The following is a 13,192-nucleotide window of genomic DNA, read 5'->3' on the forward strand; positions in this document are numbered from 1 at the left end:
GTAGCTGAGACTACAGGCGCCCGCCACCACGCCCGGCTAGTTTTTTGTATTTTTAGTAGAGACGGGGTTTCACCATGTTAGCCAGGATAGTCTCGATCTCCTGACCTCGTGATCCACCCGCCTCGGCCTCCCAAAGTGCTGGGATTACAGGCTTGAGCCACCGCGCCCGGCCTTTTTTTTTTTTTTTTTTGAGACAAAGTCTCGCTCTGTCGCCCAGGCTGGAGTGCAGTGGCCGGATCTCAGCTCACTGCAAGCTCCGCCTCCTGGGTTTACGCCATTCTCCTGCCTCAGCCTCCCGAGTAGCTGGGACTACAGGTGCCCGCCACCTCGCCTGGCTAGTTTTTTGTACTTTTTAGTAGAGACGGGGTTTCACCGGGTTAGCCAGGATGGTCTCGATCTCCTGACCTCGTGATCCGCCCGTCTCAGCCTCCCGAAAGTGCTGGGATTACAGGCTTGAGCCACCGCGCCCGGCCAACTATCGAATTTCAATTTTCAGAAGGATCACAGTGGCTTCTGGATGGAGAGGCTAAAGAGGGAGGAGATATGAACAGAAGCCAGTTGGAAGGCCATTGCAGAATTCAAGTGAAATGTAATGGCAGCCAGGTTAAGTAGGAGGAGGAGTGGTGTGGGAGAGAGTCACACTGATGAATATAATCGTAGTTTCATTTTCACTTCCAGACTGATCCTTTTATTGTCATCCCACTATTCTGCTTTGAACTGCTAATGAACAGTCGGATTTTCCCATTTTTCCTGATGATGAGCAGTGCTGCTGTAAGGTGTACGTGCCTTCTGGAGCACTCGTAAGTTTTTCCAGGAGTGTGAGGTTGTGGGTTGTATGGTCTCTGCATGTGTATCCTATCAGTATAACGCCAGAGTCATTTCTACAGTGGTTGTATAATAATCCTGTGTGTGTGTTTTAAAACAGATTTTTATTGAAATGTAACATACATATAGAAATGTGCTTAATTCGGCCAGGCGTGGTGGCTCACGTCTGTAATCCCAGCACTTTGGGAGGCCGAGGCTAGAGGATCACAAGGTCAGGAGTTCGAGACCAGCCTATCCAACACTGAATTTATATTTAAATTCTACTCTGCTGTATTTAGTAGAGACTAAAAATACAAAAATTAGCCGGGCATGGTGGTGGGCACCTGTAATCCCAGCTACTCAGGAGGCTGAGGCAGGAGAATCACTTGAAACTGGGAGGTGGAGGTTGCAGTAAGGTGGGATCATGCCACTGCACTCCAGCCTGGGCGACAGAGTGAGACTCCGTTACAAAAAAAAAAAAAAAAAGCGAGAAATGTGCTTAATTCAAAATTGTACAAACCAGTTACCACATGAACACTCACCTGAACACTTCCACGTAATCACCAGGTCAAGACAGTATTACCAGTATTCCAGATACCTCCTCGTTTTTCCCTCCAAATTACACACTCTGCTCTGTAGGTAACCAGTAGTCTGACTCTGACAGTATGGCTTGGCTTTCTGTTTTTGAGCCCTGTGCAAAAGCAACCATAGAGTATGCATTCTTTATTTTTTCCTTTTATCTGTTTTAATTTGCCCAATATTTTTATGAGATGATACATATTGTTTTCTGTGTCTCTAACTAGTACATTTTATTCTATTCCTTTGTTTGAACATTCCACAATTCATCCCAGCGTCTTGTATTGATGACCGTTGGACTTTGCAGTTTGGGGTTATTGTGATGAATACTGCTATCAGCACATTTGAATATTTCTGGTCGTGCACAGTACCTGTATTTCTCTTGAGTGCATACCCTGGACAGACATGGCTGGGTCGTATGAGATACATTTGTTCATTTTCAGCGGACGCTGCCAGTTTTCGACAGTTTATATTCGAACAAATTGTGTGGAGTTAGACAAGAGGATACTCACATTGCCTTCCTTGTCCGACTGATTTGTATACTCTGCATGGGAGCCCTTTGGACCTGTGTTTTGGAGATATTTTCTCCCGCTCTGTGGTGTGCCTCTTCATGTTACTGATTCTTTGGCCATGTTCAGATGACTGATTAGCCTATCAAAGGCATTCTTCCATTTCTTTATGGTGGCTTTGATTTCTGCTCTTTCCTTCTGATTCTTTGAGTTAACATTTTTCTGCTGACGATGCAGGGCAGATGAGCCCCCAAATTGGGGGTTAGCCCAGGAGGGCTCTTGGCTTTGTTCAGGAAAGAATTCAAGAGCCAGCTGGTGGTAAAAGAAACTGTGTTTATTGAAGCAGCAGGGCACGGCAGAGTGGCTGCCCCTTGTGGAGCAGGGCTGACTCAGGCAGTATGCCCAGAGTAGCAGCACGTAGGCTGTTGGCTAGCAGTATTTATACCCAGTTTTAATTACATGCAAATTAAGGGGTGGGCTATTCAGACAGCACTCCTCATTCACCTTCCACCATGATTGTGAGGCCTCCCCAGCCATGTGGAACTGGGAGTCCCCGTTAAACCTCTTGATGAATTACCCAGTCTCGGGTATGCCTTTATTAGCAGCGTGAGACACCGTTGCTGCGGCCCATAAAAGACACATAGTTTTAAGTCTGTTTCCTGCAGTTCTCCTATGAGTGGCCAGGGTTTTGATTTTTTTTTTTTTTTTTTGCATATTCAAATTAAGGGTAGATGAGTCTGAGGGTCTTGCTCCGGCTCTGTCTCAGGCCCCCCACCAGCTGTTCCTCTTTCTTGCAGTTTACCTAACAGAGCCTTGGGGTGGGCATGTGTGGGACCATGTTGCTAAGATTTAATGCTTTTTCTCATTGTACTCATAGTTATGTTGCAATTTTGGCATTCTCTATGTCTTAAAGGCAGTGTTGAAGGTATAGCTTTGTGTAGAAGATTCGTAATTGTGGACTTACTTCATAGCATTTGAGAGGAGATTTGGGGAGGTTGCTTACAACTCACTGGCCATTGGTTTTAGTTACCTGGAAGCCTCCTCACCTTAGTTTTTGGAGATACTTTGGCTGGATATTTTATTTTATATTTTATTTTATTTTTTATTTTATTTTATTTATTTTAGTTTAGTTTAGTTTATTTCTTGAGACAGAGTCTCTGTTGCCCAGGCTGGAGTGCAGTGGCATGATCTCAGCTCACTGCAACCTCCACCTCCCAGGTTCAAACGATTCTTGTGCCTTAGCCACCTGAGTAGCTGGGGTTACAGGTTTGCACCACCATGCCTGGCTAATTTTTGTATTTTTAGTAAAGTCAGGGTTCCACCATGTTAGCCAGGCTGGTCTTGAACTCCTGACCTCAGGTGATCTGCCCGGCCCTCGGCCTCCCAAAGTGTTGAGATTACAGGTGTGAGCTACCGCGCCTGGCCTGGATATGTTTAAAGAGGTCATTTCTTTGTCTTCTGGCCTCCACTGTTCCTGACTAAAAGTTAGCGTTATTCTTAACATTACTCCCCTGTGTGTAATGTGTTGCTTGTCACTGGCTCCTTTTCAGATAATTATCTTGGGTTTTCAACAGTTTGACTCTGTGTCTTGCAGTTTCCTGTGCATTTGCTCTGCTTGGGGATCCTTGAGATTCTTAGATCTGTGAGTCACTGTCTTTCACAAGGAGGTATTTGGCCATTATTTCTTCATAATTTTTTAATTGTGGTAAAATAAACATAACATGAGATTCACCGTTTTTATTTGTTTGTTTGTTTTTGTTTTTTGAGACGGAGTCTCGTTCTGTCACCCAGGCTAGAGTGCAGTGGCACAATCTTGGCTCACTACAACCTCCACGTCCTGGGTTCAAGCGATTCTCCTGCCTCAGCCTCCTGAGTAGCTGGGACTACAGGTGTGCACCACCATGCCCAGCTAATTTTTGTATTTTTAGTAGAAACGGAGTTTCACCATGTCGGCCAGGATGATCTCGATCTCTTGACCTCGTGATCCACCCACCTCGGCCTCTCAAAGTGCTGGGATTACATATGTGTAGAGCCACCGTGCCTGGCCCCATTTTAATCATTTTTTAGGTGTACTGCTCAGTGGCATTAAGTACACTAACAGTATTGGCTACCACCACTATCCATTTTCAGATCTTTCTCTTCATTCCAAAACATTCTGTAGCCATTAAGCAATCACTCCTCAACACTTCTGCCTTCAGCCCCTGGTAACTTGTAGGTAATGTCCATGAATTTTGTCAGAAGTAGAATAAAAAAACATGTTGTTTTGTGTGCATCTGCCTTATTTCTTTAAAAGTAATGTTTTCAAGGCTTATCCATGTTGTAGCATATATCAGAATTTCATTCCCTTTTATGGATTAATAATATTCTATTGCATGTATGTGTTACGTTTTATTCATTCATCTATTGATGAATATTTGGGCTGTTTCTACCTCTTGGCTATTGTGAATCATACTGATGTTGATGATTTTCTTTTTTCTTGAAATGGAGTCTCGCTCTGTCACCTAGGCTGGAGTACAGTGGCACGATCTGGGCTCACTGCAACCTCCGCCTCCTGGGTTCAAGCAGTTCTCCTGCCTCAGCCTCCCGAGTAGCTGGGTACTCGCCGAGTAGCCTGCCACCATGCCCGGCTACTTCTTGTATTTTTAGTAGAAACAGGGTTTCACCATGTTTGTCAGGCTGGTCTTGAACTCCTGACCTCAGGTGATATGCCCACCTGAGCCTCCCAAAGTGTTGAGATTACAGGCGTGAGCCACTGCCTCCAGCCTGAAGACAGCATTCTTAGCATCAAGGATGCAAAGTTGAGGCACAGGAGATCTATCCAAAGCAACCTCATTACACTGAGACTTCTTAGCCATTTCTCTACTTGATTAACCACCCTAGCCCACACCCTTGGCTTTATCCCATTAGCGCAGTTTGCTTGTCTGTCCAATTCAGTATATAAATGTTTGGCTCTTAACTGTTTTTCTGGTTTATTTCCTTATGAGGATCCTAATGCCACATAAAACTTTCATTAAACAAATACATGTGTATGCTTTTATCTTGTTAACTTAATCATATGTCAGTGTAATTGATGGGCCCAGCAAGGATCCTAAGATGACGTAGGTGAAATCATGTTGCCCCTGCAGTATGGACATTGGTTTGTAAGTGTCTGTTTGAGTTCCTGTTTTCAATTCTCAGGAATTTTCCTAAGTTGTTTTCTTCCTCATTTTCTCCTTTTGAAACTCTAGCTGTGCCACAGGACTGTGAAGTTCCTGTTTCATTTTTCTAATGTGTTTGTTTTCCAGTTTGTATGACTTCTACTGATATATCTTAAAGTTCACTAACTCTTCTGTCCTCTTCATCTGTCAAATCCATTTAGTGACTCCTTAAAATCCAGATGTCTGAGGTTCTTAGGAAAACAGGTGCTTCTGCCCAATGTAGCTTGAATTTGCTCTGAATGTGGCGGTCCCCTAAGCCAGTAACACAACTGCCTCCTGGCCTGCCCTGGCCACCCAGGGAGGAATGAAGGGAGAGATGGGTGTAGTGGTAATGAACCTTGCTGTGCACAGCTTTGTGTAACAACTGGAAAGGGCGATGTGTTTCTCTGCTCCCATCCCCAAGCCTGATTTCTTCAAGATGCAGTAACTGACATCCCCACACATGCCCTCCCCTCCACATCCTGTTATTTCATTAGAAACCCTGCCTAAGGAACAAGGAAATCCTACAAAGAGGATGTCTCAGGTACCCATCAGCAGCCATGCAGTGATAACAAGTGGGTCTGATGCCATTAAAAGGTTGTTTTGAAACCACCTGCTGCTGCAAGCAGAACCCAATCGCATAGGAATCCAAGCTCCATGATGGAGCTTTGGCCATTGTTTTTAGTTACCAGGAAGGAAAATGGCGAGATTGAGATTGAGCCTGGAGGGCCGGCGGGGACCTCATGGCTGTGAAGACCCTGGACTCTTGTGTTGCTGGAGATGGTGTTCGTGCCCTCACAAGGTCTGCTCAGCCCTCTTTCTGCCATGTGGAGAAGCAGCTACTGCCATTCAGCACAACACTCCAGCCTTGGTGACACAGCGAGACTCTGTCTCAAAAAAAGAAAATATATATATATATATATATATATATAAAATATATATAAATAATGTGTGTGTATATATATATATAAAAAAAAATAATGTATTGTGCTAACTTTCTTCTTTGTAAAAGCCCTCGGGGGATTGTTAAGTGTGTGTCTTGGCTTGAATTTGGGTTTTTTTTAGACCAGAGATCCCTAGTCCCTTTGGAGCTGTGAGTGTGAGGGTATTTGTGTTTCTTGAGAAGGTCTAAGAGTTGCCATCAGTTTGGTGGCAGGGTATGTTGTACTTAGGGACCTTGTCAGAATGGATAACCCATTTTACCTCCATCACTTACAAAACAACGACTTTTATCAGCTACGTTAAAATGCCAGCAATGTCATACTACATTCTCATAAACACTGGGAGTTAACTGCTAACTTTCTCGTCCGGGTATTCATAGGCTTTGGCAAGGCAGCTGTACACAAAACTGGTCCCATTCGTAGTAATCTTGATGTTAAACTTTGGAGCCAGAGTACAAGCAAATATATAAACACTAGGAAGAAAAGTAAATGCAGAGAAGAATAAATGCTATGAGGAAGAGTAAAGTTGAGGAGGGGAATAGACAGATGGGATTGACGCATTCAACCTGTGCAGTGTACAGTGTAGACTTTTTTTTTTTTTTTTTTTTTTTGAGACGGTGTCTCACTCTGTAGCCCAGGCTGGAGTGCAGTGGCCGGATCTCAGCTCACTGCAAGCTCCGCCTCCCGGGTTCACGCCATTCTCTGGCCTCAGCCTCCCAGGTAGCTGGGACTACAGGCGCCCGCCACCTCGCCCGGCTAGTTTTTTGTATTTCTTAGTAGAGACGGGGTTTCACCGTGTTAGCCAGGATGGTCTCAATCTCCTGACCTCGTGATCCGCCCGTCTCGGCCTCCCAAAGTGCTGGGATTACAGGCTTGAGCCACCGCGCCCGGCCAGTGTAGACTTTTTTTTTGAGATGGAGTCTCACTCTGTCGCCAGACTGGAGTGCAGTGGCGCGATCTCTGCTCACTGCAAGCTCCGCCTCCCGGGTTCACGCGGTTCGCCTGTCTCAGCCTCCTGAGTAGCTGCGACTACAGGCCCCCGCCACCACGCCCGGCTAATTTTTTAATATTTTAGTAGAGACAGGAGTGTATACTCATTTTTGGCCACTTTATCTTTTTAGGAAACAATCAACACAGAAATCCTCAAGAGGCAGCTTTCCTGTACATTTCAGTTTCTCCTAAAACAGAAGAGGGCTGAGAATGCTTACTGAGGAATCATCCAAGCATGTCTTTCTGTCATGACGAGAGCAATTCCAGTGTGCTTCATGAGACCCTGCTTCTCTCGCTGCATTTGGTTTCCAGGTTGCAAGATTTGAAAAACGCTTGTCAAAACCCGACAGTTATTTCTGTTTTCAAGGGCAGTTTGATCTGCATTTTCTTCCAGTCCATTCATTTCTCTCTGGTTTGGCCTCCAAGGTCTTAATCTTTTGCCCAAGAAAAGCCCTTACATTTAAGCAACATGAGTTCCTTGATTTATCTTTAGCCCACTGCTACTTTCCTGAGTTCAGAATAAAAGCTGATTATTATTATTATTGTTGTTGTTTATTGTTATTATTAGTTTGAGACAGAGTCTTGCTCTGTCACCCAGGCTGGAGTACAGTAGCATGATCCACATTTTCATTTTTGAGCTTCCTTAGCTAAGTGGTTTTACTTTCTTCCCTTTCCATCTCTCTTTCTCTCTTTCTTTATATTTATTTCTCTAGATTTTTACAATTCTGTCTCTCTCTTTGCTCCAATTTCTCCATTGTGACCTCTGCCTCCCGGGCTCAAGCGATTCTCCTGCCTCAGCCTTAGGAGTAGCTGGGATTATAGGCGCCCGCTACCACCACACATGGCGAAATTTTGTGTTTTTAGTAGAGACAGAGTTTCGCCATGTTGGCCAGGCTGGTCTTGAACTCCTGACTTCAGGTGATCTACCCACCTCAGCCTCCCGAAGTGCTGGGATTATACCAGCCTTGGGCCTTGACAGTTATTTTGACCTAACATTGGTGATAATTTCTCTCTCCCTCACCCGAGAAGATGGCGGATTGGAGCTCTTTTTACATAGATCGACCAGTCTTCCCAGCAACACTGAAAAGTCATTTACTTTCTGCAGAGAAAGAGACGGATGCAAAGAGTCAACTCACCAGCTGGAAACTGGGATCAGTATCAAGTGCTTACTCTACCATTCAACTCTTGCTTCACCTTTTGACCCCTTTCATGCCTTCATCAACCAGTGAATCTGTTGGGCTCAGAGTTCATGACATAGGGGCTCGTGGTGTTCCATTTGGCTTCCTGAAATCCCTTCATTTCCCCCTTGCAGTGCTTCCACACAGGACTTTGGGTGGGTAGTCAGGGCAGTTTACATCCCTGAGTGAAAATGCTGAATGTTCAGCAAGCCTTGGTCAGAAGTTTTCCAAGGCTCATGAGTGAAGAAATAGCAATGACTCGCTGGCTATTGCCAGGGCTGAGAAAAAGAATGTGTACCCTAGAGGCTGGGCCCAAGAGGAAGACAGTACTTTCTCTCAGCATTGAGTAAAATCGACCATTTTTAAAATGAGCCTTGGGAACCGGCATAACTGGTCCCTCTGTGCCCAATTTCTCCATCCCAATAATGAATTCCATGGACAACCTCAGTGGCCCATGACAGTTGCTTCTCGTTGCACTTCCCTGCCAATTCTCAGAAAGAAAGTGTCACACAGTCTCTGGAGGGAACTTCTAATTACAGGAACACAGTCTGCTTGTCTGAGTCTTATTTTCAGTTCTTGGACCCTCTCCAGCAAGGACTGTCTCTGTCTTGTGTAACCTTTGGGTAACATCCAATCCACTCAGGAATTCTTCCCTGCTAGGGAACGTACTCTATACACCCAACGAATATTAGCTAAGTGCCTTACACTTTTAACTAGGTTTTGGGAAGAAAGATCAATAAGACAAAGTATTGCCTTTAAGGGAGTAAAGGTCTAGGAGAAGAGAGAGATCAACAGTAAATAAAGATACCTAGTATGGTGGGTGAATCCATTTGGGAGACCCCAGATGAGGAAGATGTTGAACTTGGGGCCATCAAGAAAATCAAAGTAGAAGAGATGATGCAAGCTCAGTGTAGAAGGATGATGATTATGATGATGATTATTATTTGGAGATGGAATCTCGCTCTGTTGCCCAGGCTGGAGTGCAGTGGCACAATCTCAGCTCACTGCAACTTCCGTCTTCCAGGTTCAAGAGGTGCTCCTGCCTCAGCCTCCCAAGTAGCAGGGACTACAGGCACACGCTGCCATGCCCGGCTAATTTTTTTGTATTTTAGTAGAGACAGGGTTTCACTGTGTTCCCAGGCCTGTCTCGAACTCCTGAGCTCTGGCAATCCACCCACCTCGACCTCCCAAAGTGCTAGGATTACAGGCGTGAGCCACCGAGGCCTGCCGTGTAGGATTATTAAGAGTTCAGAAGCACAAATAAGCATGCTAATCCTGAGTGCAAAGGCACCAAAAAAATGACAGTATATTACATTCTGTAGATAAAAGACAATCTTTGGAGTAGGAGGCAGACTTGAAAGGTACTATGGGACAGATTTGTAGAACACACACATTTCCTTTTTTCTCTTTTTTTTTTAAAAGACTCGGTCTCATTCTGTTGCCCAGATTGGAGTGCGGTGGCATGATCATAGCTCTCTGCAGCCTCAACCTCCTGGGTTTAAACCATCCACCAACCTCAGCCTCTTAAGCACCCGGACTATAGGCACACACTACCATGCCTGACTAATTCAATTTTTTATTTTTGTAGAGACGCGGTCTTGTTACGTTGCCCAAGCTAGTCTCAAACTCCTGGGCTCAAGCAATCCTCCTGCCTCAGCCTACCAAAGTGCTGGGATTACGGTCATGAGCCACTGCACCTGACTCACACATATATATCTATCTGTTAGTCTATCAGATTCAATGTAAATGTTAGTTGAAAATTGATGGAAACCAATTGATATTTGATGAAGTTTGCAGTTGAGCAAGGTAACTGGTTCCCAATTGTGGAATGCAATGAAGGGTCCTGTTTCTATGAGCTTTTGTTTCATAGCCCCCCAAAACATGGTGGTTTAAGACAACGACCAGGCTGGGCTCAGTGGCTCATAATCCCAGCATTCTGGGGGCCAACAGGCAGGAGGATTACTTGAGTCCAGGAGTTCAAGACCAGCCTGGGCAATACGGTGACACCCCGTCTCTCAAACACTACCACCATCCCACCACCATTTATTTAGCGTTTGTTGTTTGACAGTTTGGGCTGTGCTTGGCCTGAGAGTTCTCTGGACTGGCTTCTGCAGTCATTTTCTAGGTGGGGCGGAAATGTTTATTGTTCTTCGCTCAATGTCTCATCCCCCGAGCCATCTGGGTAAGGCCTGTTCACACATTGCTGGAGTCTTCCAGCAGAGCTTGTATCGGGTGTGCCTGCACCCCATCAGCCAGTGCAATCATGGGTGAGCCCAAGGTGGAAGGGCGCTCAGTTACACAGAAGGGGCTTGGATATAGGAAAGAAAAGACACAGTGGCCATTCTTTTCTGCAGTTGGCCACAAGGCCAGTGTATTATTGCAAGAATCTAAGTAAGGGGAACAGCTTTATTGAGATGTGATGAACATGTGGGAAATTCACATATTTAAAGCATACAACCTAATCAATTCCCTTCTCTCTGTCCTATCATAATACTTCCCCTGGAAACTTTTTTTTTTCTTGAGACAGAGTCTCACCTTGTTGCCCAGGCTGGAGTGCAGTGGCATGATCATGGCTCACTGCAGCCTCAGCCTCTCAGGCTCAAGTGATTCTCCTGCTTCAGTTTCCTGGGTAGCTGGGACTACAAGACACATGCCACCATGCCTGGCTAATTTTTCTGTTGTTTGTAGAGATGGGGTTTTGCCATGTTACCCTGTCTGGTTTCAAACTTCTGAGCTCAAGCGATCCTCCCATCTCGGCCTCCCAAAGTGCCGGGATTACATGCATGAGCCACCACGACCGGCCTGATTCCAGGTCTGATAGAAAAACTCTTTCAACCAACTGCCAATTGGAAAAACTTTGAATCTGCATATGACCTGGAAGCCCGGCTTCCAGTTGTCCCACCTTTCTGGACTGAACCAATGTACATCTTTTTTTTTTTTTTTTTTTGAGATGGAGTATTGCTCTGTCGCCCAGGCTGGAGTGCAGTGGCGCATCTGGGCTCACTGCAAGCTCCACCTCCCAGGTTCACACCATTCTCCTGCCTCAGCCTCCCAGGTAGTTGGGATTACAGGTGCCCGCCACCACTCCCGGCTAATTTTTGTATTTTTAGTAGAGACAGGGTTTCGCCATGTTGGCCAGGCTGGTCTCGAATTCCTGGCCTTAAGTGATCCTCCCGCCTCGGCCTCCAAAGTGCTGGGATTACAGAGGCTTGTTTTTTTATTTTTTTTATTTTTCTTTTGTTTTTTGTTTTTCATTTTTGAAATGGAGTATAGTCCTGTCGCCCAGGCTAGAGTGCAGTGGCGCATCTCGGCTCACTGCAAGCTCCGCCTCCCGGGTTCACGCCATTCTCCTGCCTCAGCCTCCTGAGTATCTGAGACTACAGGTACCCGCCACCATGCCCGGCTAATTTTTTATATTTTTTTAATCAGTAGAGACGGGGTTTCACCATGTTAGCCAGGATGGTCTCAATCTCCTGATCCACCTGCCTCGGCCTCCCAAAGTGCTGGGATTACAGGCATGAGCCACTGCACCTGGCTGAACCAATGTACATCTTATTTGTATTGATTGACGTTTCCCTAAAATGTATAAGACCAAGCTGTAGCCTGACCACTTTGGGGGCACGTGTTCTCAGGATCTCCTGGGGCTGTGTTATGGGCCATCGGTCACTCATATTGGCTCAGAATAAATCTCTTCAAATATTTTACAGACTTTGATTCTTTTCACCAACATCAATATGAGAATTTAGTTCATAATACAGACATATCACAAGTCAAGTCATAAAAGGCAAATTATGTAAAAAAAAAAAAAAAAAAAAAAAAAGTGCTTAGGAAACTAGAAAACTAGATAACTTCTTTTAAAAATTTTAAAAAAATTTTTTTTTAAATTCCTTAGCCGGGCATGGTGGTGGGCACCTGTAGTCCCAGCTACTTGGGAGGCTGAGGCAGGAGAATCGCTTGAACCCAGGAGGTGGATGTTGCAGTGAGCAGAGATTGTGCCACTGCATACTAGCCTGGATGACAGAGCGAGACTCCATCTCAAAAAAAATGTATATTTTTATATATATTTTTAAATTATGTATACATATATATAGCAAGAATTAGATGCCATTTTAATAGACTTTATGTTTTTAGAACATCCACCAATGCTGCTTTGATTCAAGTCCACATGATCTGTCATCTGGGCTGTAGATAGCCTGGCACCCTTCCTGCCCATTCTGCAGGGGACATCCATGGTACACATTTGTTTTCTTTTTTTTTTTTTTTTTTTTTTTTTGAGACAGAGTCTCACTCTGTCACCCAGGCCGGAGTGCAGTGGCCGGATCTCAGCTCACTACAAGCTCTGCCTCCCGGGTTCCCGCCATTCTCCTGCCTCAGCCTCCCAAATAGCTGGGACTACAGGCGCCCGCCACCTCGCCCAGCTAGTTTTTTGTATTTTTAGTAGAGACGGGGTTTCACCGTGTTAGCCAGGCTGGTCTCGATCTCCTGACCTCATGATCCGCCCGTCTCGGCCTCCCAAAGTGCTGGGATCACAGGCTTGAGCCACCGTGCCCGGCCTGTTTTCTTTTAAAAAAAACACCCAGTGCTCTTATATTCCTCCAGAAGGAAACCTAAACTCCAGTGTCCTCTGTGATCTGGCTCCTGTTTTTTGCTCCAGCTCGATCTCTTGTTCCATCACCCTCTTGTCTTCTAATCCATCCTTTGTATTAAGAAGCAAATTACCTAAACCTTTTAAATGAAGCAAAAGGATGACCACATTTCCGTTCAGTATCACACTGAAGCATTGTCTGATAGGCCTAGCTAGTTCTTTCCTTCTCAAGACAATGTTCTTTTGTTTGCTTGAGATCCGGACTCTGTGAAGTCATTGCCAACCCACAGGGAATTAATCAATTGCAAATGATTTTTGTCCAGTAGAGTTGCAAATTACTTCAATTACTTCTGTTCAGTTAAAAAGATTACCCCCAAATGGCCAACCATGGTGGCTCACGCCTATAATCCCCGCCCTTTGGGAGGCCAAGGTG

General features: G+C 45.1%; 1 long non-coding RNA gene across 1 annotated transcript; it reads left to right on the forward strand.

Annotated features, from left to right (window-relative positions):
- LOC106994630 (uncharacterized) lies at positions 1-7,533 on the forward strand. Its single transcript, XR_001441246.3, has 2 exons — positions 1-800; positions 7,128-7,533. It is a non-coding gene; the product is annotated as an uncharacterized LOC106994630 (long non-coding RNA).
- Positions 7,534-13,192: the final 5,659 nt, after the last annotated feature.

This window comes from Macaca mulatta, chromosome 19 (genome assembly GCF_049350105.2).
Source record: "Macaca mulatta isolate MMU2019108-1 chromosome 19, T2T-MMU8v2.0, whole genome shotgun sequence".
Classification (NCBI taxonomy): Eukaryota; Metazoa; Chordata; class Mammalia; order Primates; family Cercopithecidae; genus Macaca; species Macaca mulatta.